The sequence below is a fragment of the Vulpes lagopus genome, chromosome 11 (assembly GCF_018345385.1).
Source record: "Vulpes lagopus strain Blue_001 chromosome 11, ASM1834538v1, whole genome shotgun sequence".
Lineage (NCBI taxonomy): Eukaryota > Metazoa > Chordata > Mammalia > Carnivora > Canidae > Vulpes > Vulpes lagopus.
Genome location: NC_054834.1, coordinates 83,324,455 through 83,341,201, shown reverse-complemented (window position 1 = coordinate 83,341,201; position 16,747 = coordinate 83,324,455).

Below are 16,747 nucleotides of genomic sequence, written 5' to 3'. Positions count from 1 at the left end.
AGTAGCTAACAGTTTTCACAAGTTCCTTCAAAATGCAGATTCGAGAAAAAACTATGTTCCCTGTCTGAGGAGATGGTCTATGTCAGAATATGCCCATGGAGAGCCTCAGCGCATAAAGGTGCCTACTCTTCACAAGTCTTTTCAGCTAAATTTCTTTGTCGGGAACAAAGCATGAAACCCTCTGCTCTCCATTACTGCCTATCATTCTCAATATTTCCACTTCTCTACTCAGGAAAAAAACAAAGGAAAAGAAAATTGAGAAAATCAAGGATATTGGCTATTAAAAATTTAAAAAAATAAATCACTACTGTGAAGGAAGAACTCTAGAGCCAAGGGGATTTTGGTTTCAAATTGCAGCAGAGCTTGCTGATCCAAATAAATAATATCACGTAAGAGCCATTTTGTTCAAGTCTCTTTCAGGTAAAAACTGTCCACAGGATTTAGGCCTTAAAACAAATACATTTGAATTCTAATACATAATCATAAGAAACTAATGAAAAACACTTACAAACTTCTTTCCAAATGAAAGCTGACGATTGTTCTAGTACAGACTGATTTTTGAAATGATTTTAGATCCCAAGTACAGGACTCTGTTGGAGTGCTCGGTGCCCCTACTTCCTGCAGAGTCTGATCGCTACAGCCTGTTCTCTCCAACTACGATTTCCATGCACCTGTTGTTCACAGTAGAGAGAAAACTCACGACTGTGTCACACCCTGAAATGAAAAGGGGCTGAAAAATTCTTCTGTGCTACTAAGAAATGCTGAGTCACAAATGGATGAGGAAATTTAGAAAGGAAAATGGGGAAAAGACATAATAAGACCTGGTGTCCTCCGGTTTGCATGGCACCTGAAAACAACTTGGAACTGATCTGCTGAGGACAAAGAAAGAGAGCAGGGTTGAGTCATGGATGGGGAAGTTTTCATACCACAGGAGCTGTGGTTTCCGGGGTACACTATCAGGTGGCACAAGCCTCCAAATCACTATCTGTCCCCACAGCCTACCATGCCACATGCATTCCTCTGAAATACACTCTCTCTCTCTCACGCTTTACTTTTAACCTCTGTTAAAAGGTGTCTTCTTCTGGGGAAGAAGTTCAACATGGAGCCATAATCAACTACTATTTTAGAATATGATACTATGGTAAAAGTCACTGGTGAAGCTCCAAGGGTGTTGAACACCTCACAATTAAGTTGTGATGCAGGTGGGCAAGCAGAGTGTCTGGAGCCACCAGGGAGACCTAAAGTGTCAGGGCGCACTCCCATAGCACTGGTGCCTGAAGGCGGCGGGGGCTACAGAGGAAAAGCGCAATGACCGAGGACATATTCACTCACCTCACATCTTGAAAGAGCCTGCGCGGCTTAGCTGGGAGAGGGGCAGGGGTTGAAATTGGGTGGGAGTTCACCTCGATTTCCAAACACCCTTCAGGCCCTCATGCTGCTTTCTGATGTCCTTTCAAAGCACTCAAATGGTTTAGGTCCCAGAGAAACTAGAAGAGTATGGCTAAACATGGAATCAGGAATTTGGACAGCTAGTAACGGCCACCCCCTTAAACCAATACTCTTCAAGTACTTGCCTGACTTAGAGGACAGACTATGTGCTACATCAGGGGAAACCGAGAGGGAAGACACATGGGAGGGGGGTCCTCAGTGTCTTTTCTTTTTTTAAAGATTTATTAATTTTATTTTAGAGAGAGTAAGAGAAGGGGGAGGGGCAAAGGGAGAGAGAGACTCAAGCACACTCCCTGTGGAGAGCAGAGCCCAACACGGGGCTCAGTCCCACAACTCTGAGATCATGACCCAAGCTGAAACCAAGAGACAGCCTCTTAACCAACTGAGCCACCCAGGGCCTCCCTCAACTCTCTTATGTTCCTGAGCAGCTCACCTCTGGCTGGGACCACACCCACTACTCAGCAACACAAGAACTCTTGGGGCACCTGGGTGGCTCAGTCAGGGTTAGGTCTCTGACTCTTAATTTCGGTTCAGGTCATGATCTCAGGGTTGTGGGATCAAGCCCCTCATCAGGTTCTATACTCAGTGGAACCTGTCTAACATTCTCTCTCCCTCCTAACCTTCCTCCATGTCTCTCTCTCTCTCTCTCTCTAAATAATAATAATAATAATACCACTCTTTAACATTCACTATTTCCAAAGCCTTCCCAGGGGATGGTCTCACAATGCTCCTGCCCAGCCCATCCCGCTTGCCCATTTATTCCTTCCAAACGAGAAGGGCAACGTCTGAGAACAGTTGCTGCAAAAACCTGTGTTCTTTCCTATTTGATGTCCTGTAATGCTGAGTGCCCCTTCTCAATTAGGTGGCTAGGGACAGAAGCCCAGACACCTCACCCCTTAATCTATCCCTGGTTGAGTAGCTAGCTATGGATTCTCAGGCCCTCACCCCTTGACCAATTGCTACTCAAGACTGTTTATCCTACGTACCTCTTCTCTCTTCAGACTTTGAGCTGACCTGGAAGTGGACATCCCACAACACAAGTAAATACCCAAATATACCAGGGCTGAGGTGGGAGGAAAGCTAGCTGAGGAGATCTGTGCTCCAGCAATTTACAAAAAGCCTGGCATATAGTAACTGTTCACTAAATACTGGTTGAATAAAAATAAATTAGTGGATGAGCCAACAAGGGCATGGGATTAGGATGATCAGCTGTTCCCTTACTTGCAAATATAATTGAAGGTACATTTGTTTATAATTTTGCTCTATCTTAACCTATTTTTTTTAACAATTACAGCTGATATTGAAGTGAATGTTATTTCCACATGACACTAAGGAGTGGCACTAAATTAGAAAAAATAAGAGAGACTTTCTGTGGCTATTTCTGTTGGTCTCATGGCTGTGAGTGGGTGATAATACCCAGGTTAAAACTGATGCCAGCTACCAAATCCTCATATTGGCATGTTGCTCTTGCCACTGACACACAAATTTCAGAAAAGGCAAGTTTAAACTTATGCTGATATTAGGCTAATGAGTAAACCAGCAGCTCTCTATATATCCAAACACCACTCGGTCACCATGTGGCCTTCTCATTAGCTCACCAGTCCCGAGCTCATGATGAAGTATGTATCACCTGGACTGGGTTTTACAATTGATTCTCTTTAAATGATCCTCAACATCCCTGCTGTGTGAACATGTGGAGCTCCTGACAAAGATGTTCACAAGGGAGGAAATACACCACAGGACACCTCAAAGTTGCTTTTGGATAGAATGAAATTTGGAATAAATGCCAACATGAGAAAGAATTATAAACTGACATAGACTGTTAACCAAAACTCTCTCAGATGCACATATAAAGAACAATGATAACTGACTTTCATAATTATAACCCAGAAATACTGCTTCTTCAGATCTTCAAATAAGAATAGTGTGTTTGGGCATGCGATATGTGATTTTAGTTCGTCTGTTCCAATATATTTGAATTCCTTGAAAAATCATATCTACTTATATAATGGCAAAATTATATTAACTGTAATATCTGAGGAACTGGAATATGTAAATAAATATATAAATAAAAAGAATGGATGGATCCTCGGTTTCCCATGTGGGAGAAGAAGGTGAAATTTACAGGACACCCTACACTTATTTCTGGTAGGGGAGAAACTCAATCACAACTACAAAGGTCTACTGGCAAGACACAGAGGAAAGAACGTGTCTTTGAGACAGAACATTTTTATGCCTTTACAGGGTATTTTTCCAACTTTTCCTTTGTTTTTTTTTTTTTTTTCCAACTTTTCCTTTGGTTATGACTTGAATCATAGGTGAAATAGTAAAGAATTCACTAGGCTATTACTTTCTGTACCTCAGATGCTTTCCTGGAACTTCCCTATGTACAGCTGTCTCCCATTTCCTGACACAAACGTCAGAGCCCAATGCACAATCTGGCTCAAAGGGATGATCTGGTCCAAAGCAGGTTCTGCCTGGGGGGGTCCTTAAACTAACAAATGGTGGGCAAATGAGACACTTAGTAAGAAATGAAATTGTAAATACTGATTTACAGAGCAATTGGGAGTTGGCTGGGAAATCATGATAGACCATATTCAAGTGGAAACTATGAGCAAGCAGACACCCTCGTGGTAAGGTTATAAATTTATTTGAAGTATAATTCCACAGCATTGGAGAAAATGTGGCTTCCTCATTTGATTTATAGCTTCTTTAATCTTCTTGAGCCCCCATTGACTGGTAACAAAGGGACAAAGCAAAATAAAGCAGAATACCTTAGCCCAATTCTTGGCTGGAAGTAATAATTTTGACATTTCTTTAGGTATTACGAAGTGTGTTAGAATTTTATTTCTTTCTTTTCTCTATTTCAGTATGGCATCTGAGTCTATGGGGCAAATGGGGAAGAACCCTAAAAGCCATGCGATATCCTTTGTCTCCTCTCATCCCCACAGCCATGATCCCAAACACCTGGCCACAGCTGGCCTTGCTGACACACACCACTGCCACTGGCAGGTGGTATCACCTGCCATCCTGTCTCCTGCAGCTCTGACTGTGGCTGGTGGCCCTCCCTGTCCTGTGGCCTCCCTCTGCTCCTGCCCATGTGAAAGGCCTGTGACTCCCATTCATTTGTCACAGCATCAAAACACTCTTGCTCAGAAAGAGAGCTCCCTGAACTCTTTCCTCTGTGTTGAATCCACACCACTGAAACACCAAAAGCAGTTGGAAAACACTAAAGCAACAGGAGGCACCACCGGGTTCACTTTGATGAAGCTGTCCCAGAGCTAACATGGAAGTTATGGCCTTCTGGTGTCCTGGGCAAAAGCGGAGCAGAATCTTCATGCTATTGAACACTCCACATTACCTAGATGGTCCAAAAGCTACCCGCTGCCCTTCAAATTTGGCCTTGAGGCAACTGTGGGAGATAAGAAGAAGGACAAAACAGGTGCCTGAAATCTCCTTTCCTCCACCTCTGCCTCTCTCCCTTCTCCCTCGGTCCTGCAGAGGGTGGCTTTCCCCTCACTTCACCTGCACCCTGTGATCCCTCTACCAGTGCTAGTCAAGCCTTGGGACTTGCCTAGATTAGATGGAAAAGATATCTCCAGGCCCTGCGAGGAGTTCTATGATCTGACCCAAACAAGGTCAGTTCCTGAATTTCCGAAGGCATTTCAAAAAGCTTTTCTCACCCAAGCCCAGTTTTCAAAACTACTCTTTTCTCAAAGAATAAAAGATTTCACGGTGGAGCCTCAGAGATGGAAAGCTGTAAAGAAGATGATTGAAGAGGGGAATAGAACATATTAGTTTGCAAATAGTATCCCTGTTACACTATAGGGACTACAAAATATAATTGTCAAGGGTGAGGGAGGGGGTCAGAAGTGAGAAACTGAGATGGATGCACATACTTGGAGCAAAATTAAGCCTGTTATCGGGAGAGCCCAAAAACACAAACATTTCACTGGAGCCATTTAGGTTACAGAAGACTCTCCACTTAGCGTCTCCCTGAGGCCTCCTTTTGTTAGTTTGCTTGTCTAGCTTCTCCCGAATCCCTGTGCTTGTGTACAGATTTTTAATCACTTCATTTAACTTGAGTGCATTTCTGTTCCTTTAAGCCAAGATATCTGACTGAAGGAAAGCTTTCAGCGAAGGCTTCACATTCTACAATGTGTCCACCGTCCAGGTGAGTGTCGCCAAGTCCCATTTCTTATTTCCTGCAAAGGTCTTTCGAATGCAGCCCTCCACCCAGCCCCAGATGCCACCAGTCATCGCACCCCCCGATACACCCCTACGGCACCCTAGCTGGCCAGTCTGACCCCAGGCTCTCTGCTGTCCTGCAATTCTGGTCCTAAAACTCCGCCATCACCACAGCCACTCCTGCTCAGAGAAGTTCCATCTCTCCCTCCTCCCTGTCCTAGCCAGTCCGATTTGCCCCAGCCCGCTGGTTGTCTCTGCCCTTGTAAACGAATCCCAGTGCTTTCTTTGCTCAGCTCCAGTCCTGTCTGGCACCCGATAGACTGTCTAGACCCAATAGACCCAACAGACACCGCTGTCTGGGCCTTCCTCTCACGCCCTTTGCATGTCCTGACTGATTTTTGCCCCTCTCCTCTGAGAGGTTAAATCCAGCCCATTTTTCCAGGCCTACTTCACAGCCACGTATCTTCTGTTTCTCCGAACTGTGGGTCACCCTCTGGCATACCCCGCCACTTAGAGCCTAGTTATAGTCCATCTTTGAGTAATGGATAATGTCAAGAGCTGATGTTTACTGAGCACCTGCCATGGGCTCGCAGGGATCGCTCACTTGAAACGCCCAGCATCCCTGTGAGGTGGGCGCTAAGGTACAACCTTAACAAGCTTCGGCCCTGCTGAGATTGTACACGGGGTGGGGGCACGCAGGGGGATTCGTGCTAAGAAACTGGACTCCAGACACTGGCCTGTCGGTTGGTATGGCGTATCATCGCCGGAGAATGCCTCCTTCTGACATGAGCTGTCCTCATCCATCTCCCCAGCGAGACGACAAGCACCCATATGGCCAGATGGTGCCATCTGGGTCCTCTGGGCCCTCTGTGGGCACACAGCAGACCCTGGAGTGGTACTTCTCATCTCCCCCGAACCAGTTGAGTCACCATTTTTCAGATACAAACAACATGACCTTTACATCTAAGGTTTACTGAGACTCTGCTGAGGTTAGGTGCTGTGTTTCTTCTTTCTTCCCGCGAAAGTTCTGTGAGCCCCCGCACAGCTAAGGTGCCATCCACGGAAGGTAGGAGGCATCTGATGCCTCATGGAGGCCTCAACTTTCCCTCTGCCCATCTTCTAGGCCTGACTTCTGATGTCCCAGGGCCTTGGCCACCACCTGACACCGTTTTTGCAACGTTGGAGTTGCACAATGGTCCCAAGTCCACCTTCCAGACACCAGTCCCAAAGGACTTTATAAGCAGGACTGCAGCCCGTAGGAGGTGGTCTCAGGCCAACCGCCCTGCAGCTGGGCCTTTTGAGCAATGTTTAAAGGAGAGCCCGAAGATCTCCCATTAGAATGCTCAGCAGCCCTGTGCTTTATTTGGAGAGAAGCCAGCTGCTCCAGAGAGAGCGGAGAAATGTGTGGTTTGCTAACAGATTTTAAACATTAGAGTTTAGGACTTCAAAGGCAGTCTCCCAAGGGGATCTCTCTCCCCTCCTCTAAATGAGAAGCTACAAGCATTTAGGACTGCCTGAAGATGTAGTGAAGTGAGGCTTGGAGACTGTCAACATTTGGCTTGGGTCTTCGGGGATAATGTGTGGGAGCTTCACAGACCCAGGCCTAGCAGGAGAAGTTTCAGCAGCGGCCACTTTATTGTGAGAGAACTTGTCAGGGATGGGGTAGCGGGTGGAGATCTCCCACATCCTCGCAGGCGTCCTCCCAACAAGCAGTATGGCGCCTCCCTTCTTCTGGGAGCGTAGCATTTTCTCCAGAGCCTCTGCCTCACCACCCGCCCCCAACTTTCCCCTGTTTCTCCCTCTGTCTCCTTCTCTACCCACCCCACTGTCCTCCTAGGGAGAAAGAAAAGAACAAAGCCTGATCAAAAGGCCCTCCCAGTTCTTCAGAGGGCAAGCTTCTTGTCATACTAAGGTCAGACTGCAGCCTGGGAGCAACACAGTCAACAGTGACAAGATCATTTCAGGATCCCCTTAAAAGACCTGTTGTTTGTTTAAATTTTCGCCCACAGCTGCCTGTTTAGGAAATCTAACAAAAGCACCATGAAATCCGGTTTGATCTCAACCATACTCACTGCTTATCCCACAGCATAGGAGAGTAGAGTTTGGTTCAAAATTGGTAGGGGGGAGGGGGTACACCTGGGTGGATCTGTGGTTGAGCGTCTGCCTTCAGCTCAGGTCGTGATCCTGGGGTCCTGGGATCGAGTTCTGCATCAGGCTCCCCCCCCCCCCCCCAAGGGAGCCTGCTTCTTCCTCTGCCTATGTCTCTGATGAATAAATAAATAAAATCTTTTTTTTTTTTTTAATGGGGGAAAGGGTGGCTTTTATGATCATGACGAACACCGGACGCTTCTCCTTCCAGACACGTCAAGGGATATTACAGGGTCAGGAGGTGCTGAGGAAAGATGGGGCCATGCTTCCCTGGCCTGCTTATGTCCTGTTCCCCAGTTTTCTACTGGTTGGGCAGCCGGGAAGGGGAAAGGTGCTCCACATGGACGTTCACTCTTTCCCTGCAAGTAGGGAATTTATTTCTATACCTGGCCCACCTGCACCTACTTCAAAATGGCCTTGGGCCTGCCCCCTTCCCTGAAGAGAGAAAACTGAGGCAACAACACTTATCCCACCTCCCCACCCCCACCCCCGCCAACTTGCTGAAGCCATGTGGATGCACTCTGCTCTAAGAAAATGTGATTCCTGGAAATTCAGATTTGTGAAAAGTAAGATTAAGTCAGGGATTAGGTAGCTTTTTCGTCTTACTTGAGAAACATCAAAGGATGCCTTAAAATAGAATCTCCCATCTGAGGGCATTTGAAATACAGTCTGATTCTTAAGAATTTGATCCCAAATCAAATTCTTGGGAAATGGATCATATACAGTCTTAATGGGAACAGGGAGACTCATTAACTACATCTCTGCAGTGCCAAGATTTGGTGAGGAAGCAAAAGTTCTCAAGACAGAAGAAGATTCACTAATTAACTGACCACTTTTATAATTAGTTCCTATTTAATCATAACTTCCCATTAAGCGGGTGTCTACCCTCACATATGGTATCAAGATCTTTGTCGGACACTCCCATGTGGTCAATAATACAATGCAAATCAAATGCAAATTGATTGCAACAAAGTGAAATTGCATATCCTGCAAACGATGCGGCTTTCATCTGACTTGGATGAGGACACAATTTGAGCTTCAAAAGAGAGTCATTTAAATATCAGAGAATTAAAAGAGACCCTTGGGAGAATGAGTGAAGTCCTTTAATATTTTTGCAAAAAATGACCTTTTCATAAGTGTGTAGCAAAAGTCAAATGTGAAGAAAAAGATGACTAAACGTTTTGTCTGTCAAGTTAAGCCAATAAAATGAACACCAGATGCATTTTATGATTCTAAAGATTACTAAATAATTACAACTATAAAATTTTGGAAAATATAAGCTAACTTATTTTTATACATTTCATTTTTTAAAGATTTGTTTATTTGGGAGGGGGAGAGGGAGAGAGAGAGATGTCAGGGGAGAAGCAGAGGAAGAAGGAGAGAAAATCTTAAGCAGACTCCACACTGAACATGGGGCTCGATCTCAGGACTCTGAGATCACGACCTGAACAGAAACCAAGAATAGATCACTCAATCGACTGTGCCACCCAAGTGCCCCTATGTATTTCATTTTTAACAATAAAATTCAAGCAGTACTTTAAAAATACTATTTATGGTGGAATTTTGGTTCCTGGTTTAAGTTATTTCCCCTTTATTCTTTAAAAAAATCTCGGTTATTCTCAAGAAACGAGTGCCACCCATGGTTCTTTATCAAGTCATGGATATTATTTCATTTAATACTGACAGCCACCTTATCTCTTAGACTGAGTAGTTATTAGCACCATTGTACAGGGAAGATAGTCGAGGCCCTGGAAGGGTGATTTGAACAGCGCCACAAAGTTAGTACACATCAGCTTCAATTACGTAGGCATTGCAAGTGTTCTAATTTTAGTGACTGTTGGCCACAGGGCTAGTAATATTAGATAAATTCAAATTCAGACCTTCTGACTCCCATGTCCAGGATCTCTTTACAGATAAAATAGCAAATTATGCTATCACCAACATTTTGAGCACTTACAGTCTACCAAGTGTGTTATGTGTTCCTCTCATCTAATCTTTACAAGAATCCTATGTGCTTTATCCCTATTTTACAAGAGAGGAAAGTAAGTCTCAGAGAGGTTAAAAAGATTGTCCAATGTCCCAGAACTGGTAAACGACATTTCAGCTGGAATTAGAATCCACGTGTTGGGATCCCTGGGTGGCGCAGAGGTTTGGCGCCTGCCTTTGGCCCAGGGAGCGATCCTGGAGACCCGGGATCGAATCCCACGTCGGGCTCCCGGTGCATGGTGCCTGCTTCTCCCTCTGCCTGTGTCTCTGCCTCTCTCTCTCTCTCTCTCTGTCTCTCTCTCTCTCTGTGACTATCATAAATAAATAAATAAAAGTTAAAAAAAAATTAAAAAAAAAAAAGAATCCACGTGTTTATCTGTCTTGGTGCTCTTATCTGACGCACTACCGTGCCCTCTCAGGAATAGATCTATTCCACATTGTGACACTCAGGATCTCTGCCCTTAACAGTTATAGGACAACCATGCATTGCATAATACACTACATTTTCTGAGGAAAATTGCCTGGAACTCTCCTCAGCTGGTTTATTGAAAAGTAGAAGGCACAGAATAATTAAATTTTACAAAGTTGGGGCACCTGGGTGCTAGTGGTTGAGTGTCTACCTTTGGCTCAGGGTGCGATGCTGGGGTCCTGAGATGGAGTCCCTCATTGAGCTCCCCACCCGGATCCTGCTTATCCCTCTGCCTGTGTCTCTGCCTCTCTCTGTGTCTCTCATGAATAAATAAATACAATCTTTTTTTAAAAATTTACAAAGTTGTTCAAGAGCAGGGATGACAGCTTTCCTCCATGAAAGATGGCAATCGTCTTCCTTCAGTTGGCAATCTCACTTAATGAGTAGAGACTACTAGAATGCAGTCAAAGTCTTAATGTGGGCTCTGTGGCAGAGTGGCATGAGCTTTGAGCAGGCCTGGAAGGGGAGGGTGCACACATGGGCCGTGTGTTTCCTATTCTCCCTAGGGAAGAGTGCCAAGGCATGGCACTTTAAGATTCAGTGGACTCATAAATATATTCCTTAATAGTTCATGCAACGGTGAGTACACGGGCTGCCTGAGGTGGCAGGTGGGGACAGGAGGTGAACATAGAGAGTGTCTAGACTCCAAATTCAACAAGGAAAGACTGAAGGCTAGTTGATCTTCAAGAAGTAACCACCCGATTCAGTTTTAAACCCTTCCCAATTAGTTAATGACAACTCCAAATTGGTAATGAGGCTTCTGAAACCCAACCCATCAGTGGCAGCCACACTTTAGTGCTGCTTCCCTTGGCCGACCCCGACTACTCCCACTTCTCGGAGCTCCAAGCCTCCCCAGACCCCCACGTAAGAGCAGCCATGTGCTTTCTTCTGGAGGATGATGTCTTATGAACATCATTGGTTTGGGCCTAGCGGATGATACACTCTGCCCTTTGTTTCATTTATTGAGTGGTTGCCTCTTCCTTGTCCAGGGGAAAGAACAGTGAAGAAAAAACATGGAAAAAAGGCCTTGTTATGTGTACTTGAAAGGTGAAAAAAATCTTGGTCCAACTACATAGTGAAAGCCCTAGAAATACACACAAGCGCACACACACATACATTCTGCTTTGGCCTAAAGATGTTAAAGGAAAACCTCTAGCATATTCAGGAAACCAAGGTTCTGTTGCACCCCCATGCTGAGGGAGGGATAATCACTGTAAAAGTGTATGTTTAATTCTTTTTAGATTGAGGTAAATTGGCACTTCAGTGCTGAATACAGCAGGCTATACTCTTCTTCAGTGACCCGTTTGCCAGAAGTTCCACAGTGATTAAACACTAAGCAAATGCATACATAGGTAAGATAAAAATAGCACTCAGATGTTGAAAATCTAACTTACCCAGCATGTTTAAGCCTAGTGCAGCAAGGTACCTGGTATCTGTTTTTATTAATGGATTTCTATTTCTCATTTCCTTTTCCTTTCCTGCTTTAGTAATGCTGGATGTATGTACAAAAATCTACATATTTATTCAGAAGTTGGTACTTTACTACTGATGAGTTGATACAAACAATATAACTGGGGCCATTATAATGTTAAGTGAGTTTTGAACAAATAGAGTTAGAAATCCAATTATCTTTCCATAGAAAGCTTTTGTGTGGAGTCATTGTTAAATAAAGGAGGGAAGCCAGTGGGAAAGTGAGAAGAGCAATTTCTCCCGCCTGCAAAAGGACATTGGAGAATTTCATCTTGAACATATGTTAATCCATTCATGATGGCCTTCCCACTGCAGTCAGCCCCCAAAGATACAAAGATCTCTTCTGGCTATGGGAAGCTTCCTTTTGGGAGTGAAGCCAACAGTCAGGAGTATATGACTTGGGTACAAAGTCCAAGAAGAAACACAGATCCTTGCCCGGGGCAGATGGCTTGTGCTGCAGGAAGGAAGACATAGCATCCCTCTCTTGGCCCCTTAGTATAGAGCCTTCAATGCTTACCAGAGGGGACCAGAAACAGAAATCCCTTGAGTGATCTCAATTTGGCCTTTGGTCAGCCTTAGTTAGATCAGTGTCCCTCAAGCTTTAATAGGCATAGGAATCAACTTGTTATATGATTAAAAATGCAAGTTCCAATTCACAAATCTGGAATGGGATCTGAGATTCCAAATTTCCAAAAAAATTGCAGAGGATGCCTATGTTATTGGTCCATGGACTTTGAGGAGCAAGAATCTAAGTGAACTTAAGTCTTTATTGGGACACAGGATCTTCCACTTGACTTCTCCAGGAATAGCCATTAAAAGTATAGTCAGAAAGGAACTTAGGAGTGTTCTGGTCATCAAAAATTACTAGCTGTGTGATGTTGGACAAGTTACTTATCATCTCTGGGCCTTGTTTCTCATAAAAGATTGGTTGTAAGGGTTAAATGAAATAATGCTTACTACAGTGCCTGATATTCAGCATTTGCTTTGTAAAAACTAACAAAAACCATCTGGCTTCACCCTTTCATTTTGTAAATGTAAAGGTAAGTTTACTCTGAGGTGAAGAAGCTCACTTAATGTGCCAGAGATGGAGTGAGAACACTACGTCCTGACTTCCAGGCAAAAGCCCTTTCTGCTGTTTGGTTAGAGCCCAACAATAACTGAGAAAGCTGGCCCCAGTGTGCACTCAGCCCACTTCCCTGCCCCAGCCTCAGACACCCACAGAACAACTGTGGCTTAACCCACATGCCCAAATATTTTTGCTACAGCCAGTCCTGACAGCTCAAGTCTTCTGCCGCTAATTATGAAGATTGCCCAGATAATTGATTTAATTGGGAACAGAGAGTATCTCAGTGCAACCAGCCAAAATGGATTAGATCTCCTCAGTGCAGTATGCAGAACCCCATGGCTCTCAAGGGAAGGCATTTCCTCCCCAGGGGAAATTACAGATGCCCAATGGAACCTATGGTATAGACCACGTATGCACTAGTCCTGCTGACCTGGTCCCCGGGGAAAAAGTTATATACAGTCTAAGTGTTGGACACATACAGTCCTCTCTTTATCCCTATTATCTTTATAAAAACCCTCAATAGAGTTTTTAATGCCTATACTTGACAGTGATATATTTGGGGAGGTCAGAAAGCAGAAAGTAAAAAATTCTCTCCCAGTGTGGTTTTGCATTAGCCACAGGATATTCCAATTCAGTGGCGAAGAGTAGTATGAACTCCTTTTTCTGCAGTAAAAGGAGTGAGATGACTCCTTTCTACAGCAGTGCTGAGATATGAATAACTGAACTGGAAAAAAAATATTAGCTGTCTGTCTAGTGTTGCTGCATGATACAAAATATATCATTCCAGCATCTGCCCAGTGAGAAGTTATAAACAACTAGCAAATGCATGCTACCAAGTAGCATTAATTTGGTTGTCCTCATTCAATAATGAGGAGTTATTGACCTAGTTCTTTGAGATCGACTATTTGAGGATCCACTTATCCTACAGACACAAACTTTTTAACAAATCAGCTTCATATTACTTTAGCCTCTGTGGGATAGTTTTTCTGTTTCTACATCTATTGAAGCTATATTGAAAATCTGGCAGGTAGAAAGCTCTGGGGAGAGAAGCCACCTGAACCGATACAGAAAGCTCGTATTATTGATACAAATACCAAAGGATGTGTTCCTGACATCTTCAAATTTGGGAAACAAAAAATAAGATGGATCTGAAAATTAATGATGGGATATAGAAATTTCTCTTTTAGGTTACAGTGGACATTCTAATCAGAGCTGAGATGGAAAGACAATGAAACAAATACTTCTATCCATTGCGGATACATTATCGGATCCCCTAGTTTCAAAGGCCCCCTGGGCCTGCCACCACAAATCAAAACTATCTAAGATGTTACCATATATGCTTTGGCAACATTCATTATTTGACAGGGTCAGATAATTCCTCATTCCCTATTATGGGTTGGATTGTTTCCCCTTATGCCCCATAAAATTCTCTCTCTCTCTCTCTCTCTCTCTCTCTCTCTCTCAGTCTCTCCATATATATGTCAATGTCCTAACCTGTAGTACCACAGAATGTGACTCTATTTGGAAATAGGGTTGTTGCAAGTATAATTAAGATGAGGTAGGTCATCCTGGAGTAGGGTGAGCCCCTAATCCAATATTCCTGGTGTCTTTATAAGGAGATGGTCATGTGAAGACAGAGAATGAACACCAATGTGAAGATGGACGTGAGGTTTAGAGAGATGTATCTGCAAGTTAAGGGATGCCAGAGACTGCCAGTCGTTAATTCCTGAATGTCACTAGAAGCTGGGAGAAAGGCAGTGGATAAATGGTCTCTCAAGGCCCTCAGAAGGAACTAACCTTGCTGACACCTTGATTTTGAAATTCTAGCCTTCAGAACTGTAAGAGATTAAACTTCTATTGATTGCATTAAGCCACCCAGTTTGTAGCACCTTATTATAATAGCTCTAGGAAACTAATATATCCCCCTTATGGGGATTGTTGCATTTCCTTCCTCTATGTCAGGTTAAAGACTGTGGCTGACTCTGTAAGGTGAGAATGAATCTGAGATTTTAGAAAACAAAATGAGCTTGAAGATCAGAAACTTTCCCAACCCAGTGCAGGCTTGAGACTGACCGGTGTTTGGTTGGAAGCTGTGTCACTTTTTTTTTTTTTTAAAGCACACGCAGATGACCTTGGGTCTCCTTGACTGTCTGGGATCTGTCAGTGTGAAGCAAAACACATCTGGAAATGTGAAACTTTGACTGTACCCCTTTCAACTGATCACCATTCTTTGCCTCATTCATTGAATATTTATCTTCTGCCCACAGGGACAGGAAACTGACGTGTCGAATACTTAGAAGCAACTGGTCTTATCTTCATTTGCCTTTCCATAAACATTTATATTCACAGCATCACTGTCACAATCTATAGTTGATTGATTTTGAAGTTGTGTCTTTCTCTGAGCCTTACACCAGCTTATGAACAGATAAGAGCTAGCAAAATTTCTGCTCATGGTCTTTACAGAAACATGTATCACTGGGTACAGTTTATGTTGGAAAGCAGCTTTCATCTTGTGTGGTGTACAGTAGGCCAACGCTAATGGATTCATAATGAATGCTAAGGCGGAGAGCTTTGTACTAAGGTCAATTATAAGACCATCCCTGGCCTTGGCAGGAACACGTGATGTCTCTACTTAGCACATGGGGCTAGAGCAGTAGTTGAATGGACTCGTTGCCACCCCCCTTCCTTTCAGGCTCAAGTGGAAAGACTTTAGGTTAGACTTTGACAGGGAAAACTGTAAAACACAAAATCACTTTAATAACAGAATGTGTGACACTATGAATCTTGAAGAATGGCTTAGGAAACTCAGCAAGCACTTTTCCTGGCCATTCTCTGATGATAATGTATCTAATATCTCAGGATAAAGAAGCAAAGCTGGTATTTTGCCTTTTTTAAATAGGCACTTTTACTTTTCAAACTGAGCCTGGTTTCCTTCAAGGTCCATGTTCAGGCTCCTTCTCCCACTGGCCAACCGACTCACATGTCAGAGCATCTCCAAGGGCTCAAAAACTATTGGCCAACTATTTGACACATTCCTGGTCCTTCAGAACTCATTAATCTAAGTTTAGTGAGAAAATCAACTTCCTAGACATCCCCTGTTCCAGTAGCTTATGATGATAGCCGCTAATTATCAGAGGAAACCCAATTTCAGTATATTTGAACAACTGCATCCCATGTAAAACAAGAACATTTCTGAATCAGTCAATCCTTTCTCTGGGAAACTTCACGCTGTTTTTTATATAGTGCTAAACAGTTTGACAGCTCAAATATCGCCAATCTATGGATTAGTTTCATTTCCTTTAGCTGTAAGAAAACCTCCTGTAGTTATGTCAGTGTAGACTGATCATCCAGGTTAGGTCACAATCCCACCCCAGTAGTAGTAGGGTATGATGCCTAATTGATCGCTCTATTAAGATTCTATAAGCTGGGGGAAGAGCTCCTCTAATTGAAACCAGCACAATACGGACAGGATAGTAGTTGATGGACAATGACTATAAATCCGGAGTCCACTTCAGGACACCGATCCCCTTAAACTCAGGTACTTGACATTGCATCTCTCCGTATCCTCCACAGTTTCTAGCACTACCTCTGAGAACAGCAGTCTTTCATAAATGCTGATCAAACAAAGAGGATGTGGAGAGGTAAAGACTTCTCCACACCTCTGACTCATGTCTCCTGGAGCCTGGTCTGATGCTAAGCCAGAAACAGGGCTCCCATCCAAGCTATAATGGCTCCTGGGTTTCCAATGTGCACAATTTTATGTGGTGGAGGGTCATTTTAGTGTAGAATGGAGTCCCCTGGGCCAACTGACAGGGCCTGGGCTCTTCACAATTAGCTCAGGTCAGGCCTCATTCAAGTAGAACCAGAACCTGAGGTTAGTTTGAACAGGATGCCTCCAGGTAAGATTGGACGTGCCCTGGGGCAGTGAAAAAAGACAGCATGAACTACTGTCTGGGCCTTGGGATCTCTTC